Source organism: Felis catus, chromosome C1, assembly GCF_018350175.1.
Source record: "Felis catus isolate Fca126 chromosome C1, F.catus_Fca126_mat1.0, whole genome shotgun sequence".
Lineage (NCBI taxonomy): Eukaryota > Metazoa > Chordata > Mammalia > Carnivora > Felidae > Felis > Felis catus.
Genome location: NC_058375.1, coordinates 146,204,324 through 146,215,511, shown reverse-complemented (window position 1 = coordinate 146,215,511; position 11,188 = coordinate 146,204,324). Strand labels below are relative to the sequence as shown.

Sequence of the window (11,188 nt, the reverse complement as noted above, 5' to 3'; positions counted from 1 at the left end):
GAAAGAAAGAGCGGTTTAGAGAAGTTAGGTCATTTGGCTAGAATCACCAATGCTTCAAAGTCAGGTCACAGCGTTCTAATTTACTCTTATAATTTGGTCAGGGTCCTAGCTCCTTACCCCTTGTTCCTAACAAATGTGAACACGTAGTTGTTTCAATAGCTACTATAACAGAAGAAAAATAGGGAGGAGTTGTTACAAATCGTCTAAAGGTCCGAAGAGACATCTAGGTAGCTGTGTAATCCTGTACACACATAACAAAATTTCCATTTGCCTGCTTCACCGCGATCAGCTTCAGAACAATCACTTAATAAAGTTCAACAGAAGTTAATAGGGTTGGATTTTTTGTCAATCTGAATGTTTTCCCAATATTTTATGATAATTATTTAATTACAGATTCCACTGCTTTATTTAATATTGAATACATAAACATATAATTACAAACAGAAGCGAATCAGCGCACACGTGGAAATATCTCTTCTATTGAAATATGGAAAGCACTTCCTCCCGTGAGCATTGGTGGTTCAGTGGTAGAATTCTCGCCTGCCACGCGGGAGGCCCGGGTTCGATTCCCGGCCAATGCAACCTCGCTTTTCATTTTACTTTCTAACTGCGTAAGTTAGGATCCCAAAGCAAGTTCAACGGTAACCATACCCAAAAGTTGGTTTTATGCAAACAAGGAAAGAGGTATCAGGGGCAATTTCCGGTTTCGCTTTTACTTACAACTTAAAAGGCCGTTTCCCTGGGCTTCGCTGTTGTTTCTCTGCCTCACTGTTAGATTGTTCTTGGACGCCCTACTGTTCTGTGAGCAAAAGGTCTACGTGTAGTGTTTTCTGTGCTAGGAAAAGAAAAGGGATAACGGCTGTTTGGAGATGCCGGGGATTGAACCCGGGACCTCACACATGCGAAGCGCGCGCTCTACCACTGAGCTACATCCCCCAGCCGAGAATCCCCTTTCTGGTAAAGGTATTCATTCAGTCTCTGTGGCGCTGGTCAAATTCGTAGGGTTTCACGACCTGATTTCGGTGAGCGTCAATGCCGCACGTTGCCACTCTTCCCACCCCGGTGTGAGGCCGCTCCTCCGGTGCTTCGGGACCTGCCGCAGCCAGCGCTCAGCGGCACAAACAGGACGAGCTCCCGAGCACTCCCGCCCGCGCCGCGAGCGCGCGGCAGGAGCGACAGGGCGCCCGGCCGCGCCAGCGGGGCGGGACGGTCGTGCGCAAAGCGACCCAGAGCTGGGGCCCTCCGCGGGTTTACCGCGCAGGCGCCGGGGCCGCGAGGCCGCCGCCGCCGCCTTGCCGCCGGCTCCCCCGGGACTCCGAGTCGGGACTGAGGGCCTGCGCCGCGCCGCCAGCGTCTCCCTGGTGCCCGCCTACACCTGCTCCTGGAGTAGAGCGCTGGGGACCCTCCGTGCGCGCTCGAAAACCTTAGGGCTTTACCTTTCCCCACCCCCTTAAGAAAACGACCTGTTCACACCAACTCCCCATAAACTGGGTTATGTGGGGGCTACTCCACCAAACTCCTGGAGGTGTAAATGATTTCACGACATGCTCTTCTTTTCCATGGGGACCAAACTGAAAGAAAGAAAGTGACACCGCCACCCTCTTTGTAGCTTAATTAGATCGAAATGATGGTTAAGTCGGGGAGGGGAACCTGCTCAAAATGGATTTTTTTTTCTCTCTGTTTGATATTTTTACACCTTGGACCCATCTGATGAATAGGTTAAGATAGTATAAAGTAAGTCACTGAACACCTCCCCTCCCTAACCACTAATTGCACTCCCAGCCCCAAATGAAGACACGTTATTTGGGTCCTGTTGCCTCGGAAATTGCCTCTCTCCAGTTGTTTGAGTGCTAGATAATACAATGAGCTAACTTGCATTCTAGCCGCATGATGTGTGTTTGACCCTTCCGGTGCAGTTTAAACTGACACCACCCCAAGGCAAGCGAAGGCACCCTGATAGGAGGAGGGGAGAGATCTGGGGTCAGGGGTCCTGGATAGCTATTATTTCCAGCCCACCTGGAAGGCAGACCAGACCCAACAGGTAGCAAGGACCAGGTGGGCCTAGAAGTTCTACTCAATTCCCTTGCAGGAAAATACCCCTCATAAATGAAGTGGTCAGCAGTTCAAAAGGCAGAGCGGAGAGAAGTTTCAGAATAATTCTGAGTAAACCACAAGCCGCATCATCAACTCTTAGATTACAAATAAATAAATTCCTGTGTTTGCTTACAGTAATTTAAACAAATAATGGCTCATAATCAGATTTTGTTTTTAACTAAAACAAGCCACATGCTGATCTAATACAATAATACAGAGTGTCCAAAAAAAACACACAAAAAAACCCCAAAAAACAAACCACGTCAGGGGACAGCCATTAGGAGCTCTGCTCCAAGCCAGAACATTTCCAAACCAAACCCTAGATTCCATCCTGAGGCACTAAAAGATGAACGTGTCAGTTGACTCTGAATTGGGAAACAGGGATAAAAACATTTCTCCACCCTCAAGGTTTTCACCGGGGCAAATAACAACCGCAGCAATTAGTTAATTGTAAATGAAGTACGTTGGCCTCTGGTCACCTTACCTTGCCATTGTCTTTAGACCCCTCCCTCAAGTTAGGGCTTATTTCTGTCACCTGAGGAAACTCCCTTTCTGGGGACAACTCCCTTCTTTCTCAGGCAATTCTGAAATTTCAGAGCGAAGCCCAGAGAAGGCTCTTTTTAAATTCTCACTCATATCCTACCAAGCCAAGGTCTACGTAAATGCATTTGACAACAAAAATGAAGCTAAACTCTAAAGCCAACAGAGGATATCACATTGATTTACTGGCCTGGCTTAACCCAAAAGAAAGGCTCTAACTCAGGGGACTTTTTCAGCCACGGTGGTTGACGGGAAAGGTGAAATAGGAGGCACATTTTTGGATTAGGGAGCCTTTTCAGGAAAACTTGGATCACATCTATGCTTTATGCAAATAAAACTGCACCAACTCTGCTCACAGATGAAGAGACGCTGGCCAAATGTCCAAAATTATAGACTTAAAAAAAAAAAGCCAACTCAGTTCTATCTTCTACCCTCCTATTTCTCTTGGTTGGGGACAAATTTGCCTTTCGCAATCTCCCTCTTTCTTTGTCACACACATCACTCACACTCACACTCACACACACACACACACACACACACACACACACACACACACCACGCACAAGGATTGACCATAGGCCCCCACTTTGAAGCACGTCATGTTTCTCTCTTCCTGTGCTTACACCTTCCCTTTCACATTCTTGCTTGAACTCTTGGCACTCTGTCCAGCAGGTAGGGAGCGTGTTCCCTCAGAGCTGGCTATGAGCTAAATGTTTATTCCCAGTCCAATTAGCAGTTCTTCCTCCTGACTGCACATTAGTATTACTGGCAGAGCCTTTGAAGAAGGCTAATGATTGCTAGAACCCAACCCCAAACCAATTAAATCAGAATCTCAAGGAACTGGTCCAGGCATCAGTACCTTTTTAAACTCTCAGGTGATTCTTTGGGGTGCCTGGGTGGCTCAGTCGGCTAAAGCGAGACTGATGTCAGCTCAGCTCATGATCTCTTGGCTTGTGAGTTGGAGCCTGGAGTGGGGCTCTGCACAGACAGCTCAGAGCCTGGAGCCCCTTCAGATTCTGTGTCTCCCTCTCTCTCTGCCCCTCCCCTGCTCACGCTCTGTCTCTCTTTCCTTCAAAAATAAATAAACATTAAAAAAGATGTTTAGGGGCGCCTGGGTGGCTCAGTCGGTTAAGCGGCCAACTTTGGCTCAGGTCATGATCTCGCGGTCCGTGAGTTCGAGCCCCGCCGTCGGGCTCTGTGCCGACAGCCCAGAGCCTGGAACCTGTTTCAGATTCTGTGTCTCCCTCTCCCTGACCCTCCCCCGTTCATGCTTTGTCTCTCTCTGTCTCGAAAATAAATAAACATTAAAAAATATATATTTGAAAAAAAAAGATGTTTAATCTCAGGTGATTCCATACACAAAAATAAAGTTAAAATGGATGAAAGACCTAAATGTGAGACAGGAAACCATCAAAATCCTAGAGGAGAAAATAGGCAGCAACCTCTTTGACCTCAGCCACAGCAACTTCTTACTAAACATGTCCCCAGAGGCAAGGAAAACAAAAACAAAAATGAACTACTGGGACCTCATCAAGACAAAAAGCCTCGGCACGGCAAAGGAAACAATCAACAAAATTAAAAGGCAACTGATGGAATGGGAGAAGATATTTGCAAATGGCATAATGGATAAGGGGTTAGTATCCAAAATCTAGAAAGAACTTACCAAACCCAACACCCAAAAGACAAATAATCCAGTAAAGAAATGGTCAGGAGACACGAAGAGACACTTTTCCAAAGAAGACATCCAGATGGCTAACAGACACATGGAGACTCTCAACATCACTCATCATCAGGGAAATACAAATCAAAAGCACAATGAAATACCACTGACAACTCAGGAAGTAACAGATGGTGGTGAGGATGTGGAGAAAGGGGAACCCTTTTGCACTGTTGATGGGACTACAAACTGGTGCAGCCCCTCTGGAAAAGTATGGAGGTTCCTCAAAAAATTAAAAATAGAATTACCCTATGACCCAGCAATTGCACTACTAGGTATTTATCCAAAGGATACAAAAATGCTGATTCGAAGGGACACATGCACCCCAATGTTTACAGCAGCGCTATCAACAATAGCCAAAATATGGAAAGAGCCCAAATGGCCATCAACTAATGAATGGATAAAGAAGATGTAGCATACACACACACACACACACACACACACACACACACACACACACACACAATGGAATACTACTTGGCGTCAAAAATCATGAAATCTTGCCATTACCAACAATGTGGATGGAACTGGGATGTATTATGCTAAGCGAAAGCAGTCAGAGAAAGGCAAATATCATATTATTTCACTCATATGTGCAGTTTAGGAAACACAACAGATGAACATAGGGGAAGGAAAGGAAAAATCAGACAAAAACAGGGAAGCAAACCATGAGACTCTTCAATACAAAAACAGAGGGGTGCCGAAGGGGAGGTGGGTGGGAGATGGGCTAAATGGGTGATGGGGGATGGGCTAAATGGGTGACAGGCCCTGGGTCTTCTATGTAAGGGATGAACCACTGGGTTCTAGTCCTGAAACCAATACTATACTGTATGTTAAGTAACGTGACTTTAAATAAATAAATTAAAAAAAGAATCTCAGGTGACTGCAAGGAACAAATAAGCCTGGGGGGCTGCTGCTTGATGGCTATTTGCATGTCAAGAAGAGATGGCCAGTGATGGTGTTTAACAAAACTTAACTCTTTTAATCACTTTGCATATACCAAATCATTATGTGGTACGCCTTAAGCTAATACAATGTTATACGTCAATTATATCTCAATAAAACTGGAGGGAAAAAAAACGAGAGGTCTATTACTAGCCCAGTAATTCTTGACCTTGACTGCATATTGGAAGTACTTGGCAAGCTTTAGAAAAAAAAAAAATCTGATGCTTGAATCCCATTTCCAAATATACTGATTTAACCATTCTGAAGGTGGTCATTGAACATTTTTAAAAGGTTCCCCAGCTGGCCCCATATGCCGCCAAGGTAGAGAACCACAGCATTCAAGTTCATCCTTTCTCAAGTTCTTCACCCCGTCGTCGTCGTATGAGCAGCCAAGCCTGTCACAGTTCTGACAACAGAGGACTCCTTGCTCAGAGCCCCCCCCCCCACACTTGGGAATTCGTGTTGCTAGAGGATGAAAAGAAGGTGACTCATTCCAACTTGTCTTCCCTATTTCCCTTCATCTAAAATAAAACCTGCGGTTGGGGCTCCTTGGTGGCTCAGTCTGTTAAGTGTCCAACTTCCGCTCAGGTCACTATCTGTTGGTTCATGAGTTCAAGCCCTGTGTCAGGCTCTGCGCTGCCCGTGTGGAGCCTACTTGGGACTTTCTCTCTCCCTCTCTCTCTCTGCCCTTCCCCCACTCACTCATGCTCTCTGTCTCTCAAAATAAATAAACTAAAACTGGTGAAGGCAGGTGTTCAGGTGCTAACACAAGCATTTCTTAACCTAACATCGCCTGTCTCCTCTAGGGGAGGTGTCTCTGCTGAGCTGCTAGCCATGAGAAAAGCTCCAGAGGAGAACAGGAAAGGGGTAGGCAGAAGAGTAATCTGCACTTGGCACCCGGGAATGGCCAGTGCCTGTGTCTTCCTGGATGAAAAAAAAAAAAAAAGACGGGATTGCTTTACTCAACACCTAAAGGTACAGGGAGCTCTTTGAAATACATCATTTTACTCCTCAGGATCATAACTATTAGTAATTCTTCATCACCACAGTTAATTATCATTAATAACAACCTGAAGGCCAAAATAGCTACTGGTTACATTTAATTCAGGGAAAGTTAATAAACACTACTCTTTTCCATAAGTATCCCAAAGTGAAAAATTACAGTGGCCATAATTTGCATTTAGGATTAGAAGTATTTATTGAACAGCAAGTTAGATCCTACTTGGAAAGATGCAAATTCTATAATTTAGATTCTGGTTACAAATAGATGGAAACAGAAGGAGGTACATATTTAAGATGACATTTAGAGAAGAGATGTTAGAAAAAGCCCATACTTCTGGAAACTATCAATGGTCAGTCAGTTTAAGAAAGGGTGTTTTAAAACTGGAAGGAGAAAAAAATATCTGTATGGGGTCTGAGAGATTTTTCCAAATTCAGATAATCTGTTCACGATAAGTTTTGTAGTCTTATACTACTGGCCTATTCACAAAAGCTGGAAATAGGATACATACTTCTTATGGTGGTCTTGGAGGTCTGATCTTGCCAACTAGCTCCCCCCTTGATATTAGGTATTATATTTTATTCTATAAGAAGTCTCCATAGCACTAACAGTCACTAAGTTCTCAATAGTCATATAATACATTCTGGCTTACCATTTCAAGTAGGAAGCTGCTTTTTCTTTTCTTGTTTCTAAAAAATGGTGTTTAAGAGTAAATGGGCACAAGGGATTCTATTGGGGTAAGGAAGATATTCTGAAACATTCTAAAATTGGATCATGATGATGGTTATACAACTCAGTAAAACTACCCCCAATTACTTAATTGTACAGTTAAAATGTGTGAATTTTATGATTTGTAAATTATATATACCTTAATAAGGTTTTAAAAAGTGGGAGGGGGAGGGGTTTATAAAGGAATGGAACATGTTAACTGTGGAATAGAATTAATGTGCCAGAGGGGCATTATACATGCATCCTGCATACCTAATCCAAAGAGAAAACAGATGGTACACAAAAGAAAGTGGAGGATGAAAGCAGTGAAAATAGAAGGAAAGGAGCAAATAGTTGTGACACAGATAGGGAATCTACTGTCTCCCATGACCGTTACAAGAATAGGAAGTGAAAGCCATGGCTGGGCACTGAACGAAGCACAGGGGAACACAAATGTAGGTTGCAACGAGACCTGACGGATTCTACAATGGAGTTTTGCGTGGAGTATTGAAGGAAGAAACAAACAAGAACATCCGAACTTGCCCAAGTCCACACAGGTACAGATGCTGAAAGCAGAAGTCAAACCAAGCCTACCTCACCCTTCAATCTGTATCCCCAGGCTGAATAGATGTTTTCTATGCATGTGCCAAAGGCTGCTGTTCTCCTTTCTATAATAAACGTCCTGACTTTTAGCTGGACCTATGAGGGCCAGAAACAATGAGATTTCCTACCCTCCCAAGCAGTAGCATGGAGGAAGAGGCAAACTGTCCTCCTTTGGGGACACATGCCAGAAGCTGTAAACAAACATCATTTCCCCTCACATCCTCTTAGCTAGACCTTACCCTCATGGCTAAATGTAGCTAAGTGAGGGTTGGACAAAAGTGAAGGTTGAAAGGTCAAGTCCACACCTGGGAAGATGGGAGCAGCCTGGATCCCTAACAACTGAGTAGTCATCCTGTGCTCTCTGCATCCAGACTTTTAGGACAGAGAAACTTTCTTCATGTTTGATTTGGAACCTCTCTTTCTCACAATAGAAGCTAAGTTCTAGTTACTAAAAAGAATTATTCTTCCCAGAACACAGGTAAGCACATAGACATATGCTGCCCATGTGACCCAAAGAGACTGACTTTGATACAGGCAGTGTTGTAACACTATGTTGGGGCGTTCAGAGCCCTGCCAATAAGGTTGGACTCAGACAAGCTGAATGGCGGCCAGCGATCTTCTGTTTTATTAATTCCAGGTAAAGAAAGAATACAGAACTTCCTGGCTTCTTTATCACCCAAAGGGAAATGGAGACGAAGGCAATTACAACAAAATGAAATATTCTTTCTCAGGAGTTCTGTATTTTAACTATCCAAAGACCGTACTTCCTGCTGCTCCCCTCCAATTCTAGACTTTGGTTATTATGTTACAAACTCCTTAAAAAAATGAGAAACGGGATGTAAGTGTTAACTGGTATCCAAAGTGCTCATATTTCTTGTCCCTCTTGGCTAACAAAAAAGATGTCATCTATGGGGTGCCTGGGTGGCTCAGTCGCTTAAGCATCTGATTTCGGCTCAGGTCATGATCTCACGGTTTGTGAGTTCGAGCCCTGCATCGGGCTCTGTGCTGACAGCTCAGAGCCTGGAGCCTGCTTTGGATTCTGTGTCTCCCTCTCTCTCTGCCCCCGTCCTGCTCATGATCTGTCTGTCTCTCAAAAATAAATAAACGTTAAAAAAAAAAATTAAGATGTCACCTATGACGTTGCCCTTATCCTCCCTTGGGAAACTAAAAGTTTTCCCCTGATATACAAGAGGGCAGAAAGGATAATAAAAATCCTCTACCCTTAACAGCATTTAGATAAATGTTGTGTGGACCCCCCAGAAAAAACTCCATACCTCTGCAAAAAAAAAAAATATATATATATAATATTATATAAATATATAATATCAATATTATATATAATAATGATAATATGTAATATGTAATACATATTTACTTTAAGAACTCTGTATGTTTATAAATGTAAAATATTCCTAACATTAATTCCCTATGTGTTGCTTGACTTAGGGAGATATTTGAAATATGGATTATGAGAGAAGGAGGTATCTAAGATGACTCCCAGGGCTCTGGCCTGAGTAATTATGTGCATGATAGTATCATTCAATAAAACAGAATACACTGGAGGGAGAGTGAGTTTTATAGGTGGTCATTAATTCTATTGTTATTTTGTTCAATTTGAGGTATAGTCATCTCTCCAAAGGGAGATCTTGAGTAGATAGTTAGATGCTGGATTTGGAGACCAGAGGTTTGGCACTGAAATATATACCTGAGAAACACTAGTATAGAGAAAAGAAAGTCAGGGACTGGATGGGACTAAATAGGGACAGAGTTGAGAATGGGACAAAGGGACTGAAGATCTGGCTTTCAGGAACTCTAACAGGTAAGGTCGGAGAAAGGAGAATGAAAAGGAAGAGCCAGGGAGACAGAAGGAAAGGTAGAGGAGTGAGGTTTCAGAGATCTGGTTTTCAAATACCATCACCTGTGAAATCAGGTAAGCTATCAAAGATTTAAAATGCCCACCCGAGGGGGCCTGGGTGGCTCAGTCGGTTAAGCGTCCGACTTCAGCTCAGGTCATGATCTTGCAGTTTGTGAGTTTGAGTCCCGTTTCCTGGTCAGGCTCCGTGCTAACAGCTCAGAGCCTAGAGCCTGCTTTGGATTCTGCGTCTCCCTCTGTCTTTGCCCCCCCCCCCCCCCACTCACGTTCACTCTCTCTCTCTTTCTCTATCTCAAAACTAAATAAACAAATAAATAAAAATAAAATGTCTATTAGATTTAGTGACAGGGAAGTCATTGATTAACATTATTAACAGTTATTTCACTACAAAATCAAACGATAATTGTTAATATATGCTATGCAATTCACCGTTATTCTCTGTGGGAAGTTTTCCTGTCTTTCTTCTAGTAAAAGGGCTATTTCATGCTCTTTGCCTTTTAATACCTGCTTTAAATAAACGATTTCTTTTGAAGCAAGTTCATCTGGAAATTAGTGGAGGTCCAAGGAATCAGGAAAAGACAAGACACACAAATACTTTTAAATCACAGGAGAATTTACAAACAGGAAATGTTCTTTTTTTTCTTCTCTGGTACTAAAAAAGATTGCATTTATTCATTTGCTCCTTCATTTATTCAGTGAGCATCTACTGATCACCTACCATATGCCATGCACTATGTGTGGAGCTAGGGATAAAAAAAAAAAATGACCAAGTGCTGTCCCTGTTCTATTCCTTGGGGAGGCTGCCAAATATAAAGAAAGTAGCAATAGTGTAATAAAGGATATGATGGAAGAAACTAAGAGTTGCATGTGAATACACAGGAAGACCCCATAGTCCAGTTCTAGGACATGAAGGAAGGTTTTTGTAGATGTGTGAAGTATGCACAGCAGTTAACCTATTGGAGAGGAGTGAGGATTGGAGGATGAAGAGCATTCCAAGCAGAAGACACAGAATATGCAATAACCTAGCCATCAAGAAGGTCGTAATGGCTTTAAGGGACACAAATAAGTTTAGTGGGGAGGGTATATGCTCTATTGTAGAACATGAAAAGGAAGAGTTGAAGCTGGGAAATAGTCAAGGGCCTTTTAATTTTTAATTTTTTTTTTTTTTACATTTGCTCATTTTTGAGAGACAGCGGGAGACAGCACACAAGTGGGGGAGGGGCAGAGATAGAAGGAGACACAGAATCTGAAGCAGGCTCCAGGCTCTGAGCTCTGAGCTGGCAGCGCAGAGCCCGATGCGGGGCTCAAACCCACGAACTGTGAGTTCATGACCTGAGCCGAAGTCGGACGCTCAACCGACTGAGCCACCCCGGTGCCCCAAGGGCCTTTTAAATATCAAAAATGCACAGAGATCTGTGAGAAACCATGCCGAGTTCTACACAGGAAAGCAACATGAGATTTTATTTTTAGAAAAAAATTATTCTGGCTGTTGTATACAGAACATGTGGGAAGGGGCACCAACAAGAAGCAAGAAAACCACTGGAAGCTTCCTCCTGGCAGCGGCGAAGAACTGATGGACTCAGGCAAGAGATGAGAATCTAGGGCTGCACTATCCAATATGGTGGCATTAGCAGCCTCTGCCTATTAAAATGGGGCTAATCCAAAGTCAGCAGGTAAAATATCTCACTGATGATTTTTAATCATGACC

At 43.3% G+C, this 11,188-nt stretch overlaps 2 non-coding genes across 2 annotated transcripts; one reads left to right on the top strand and one right to left on the bottom strand.

Annotated features, from left to right (window-relative positions):
• Positions 1 to 510: 510 nt before the first annotated feature.
• TRNAG-GCC lies at positions 511 to 581 on the top strand. The gene has a single exon. It is a non-coding gene; the product is annotated as a tRNA-Gly (tRNA).
• A 283-nt stretch (positions 582 to 864) lies between these two features.
• On the bottom strand, positions 865 to 936 carry TRNAA-CGC. Its single transcript has one exon. It is a non-coding gene; the product is annotated as a tRNA-Ala (tRNA).
• Positions 937 to 11,188: the final 10,252 nt, after the last annotated feature.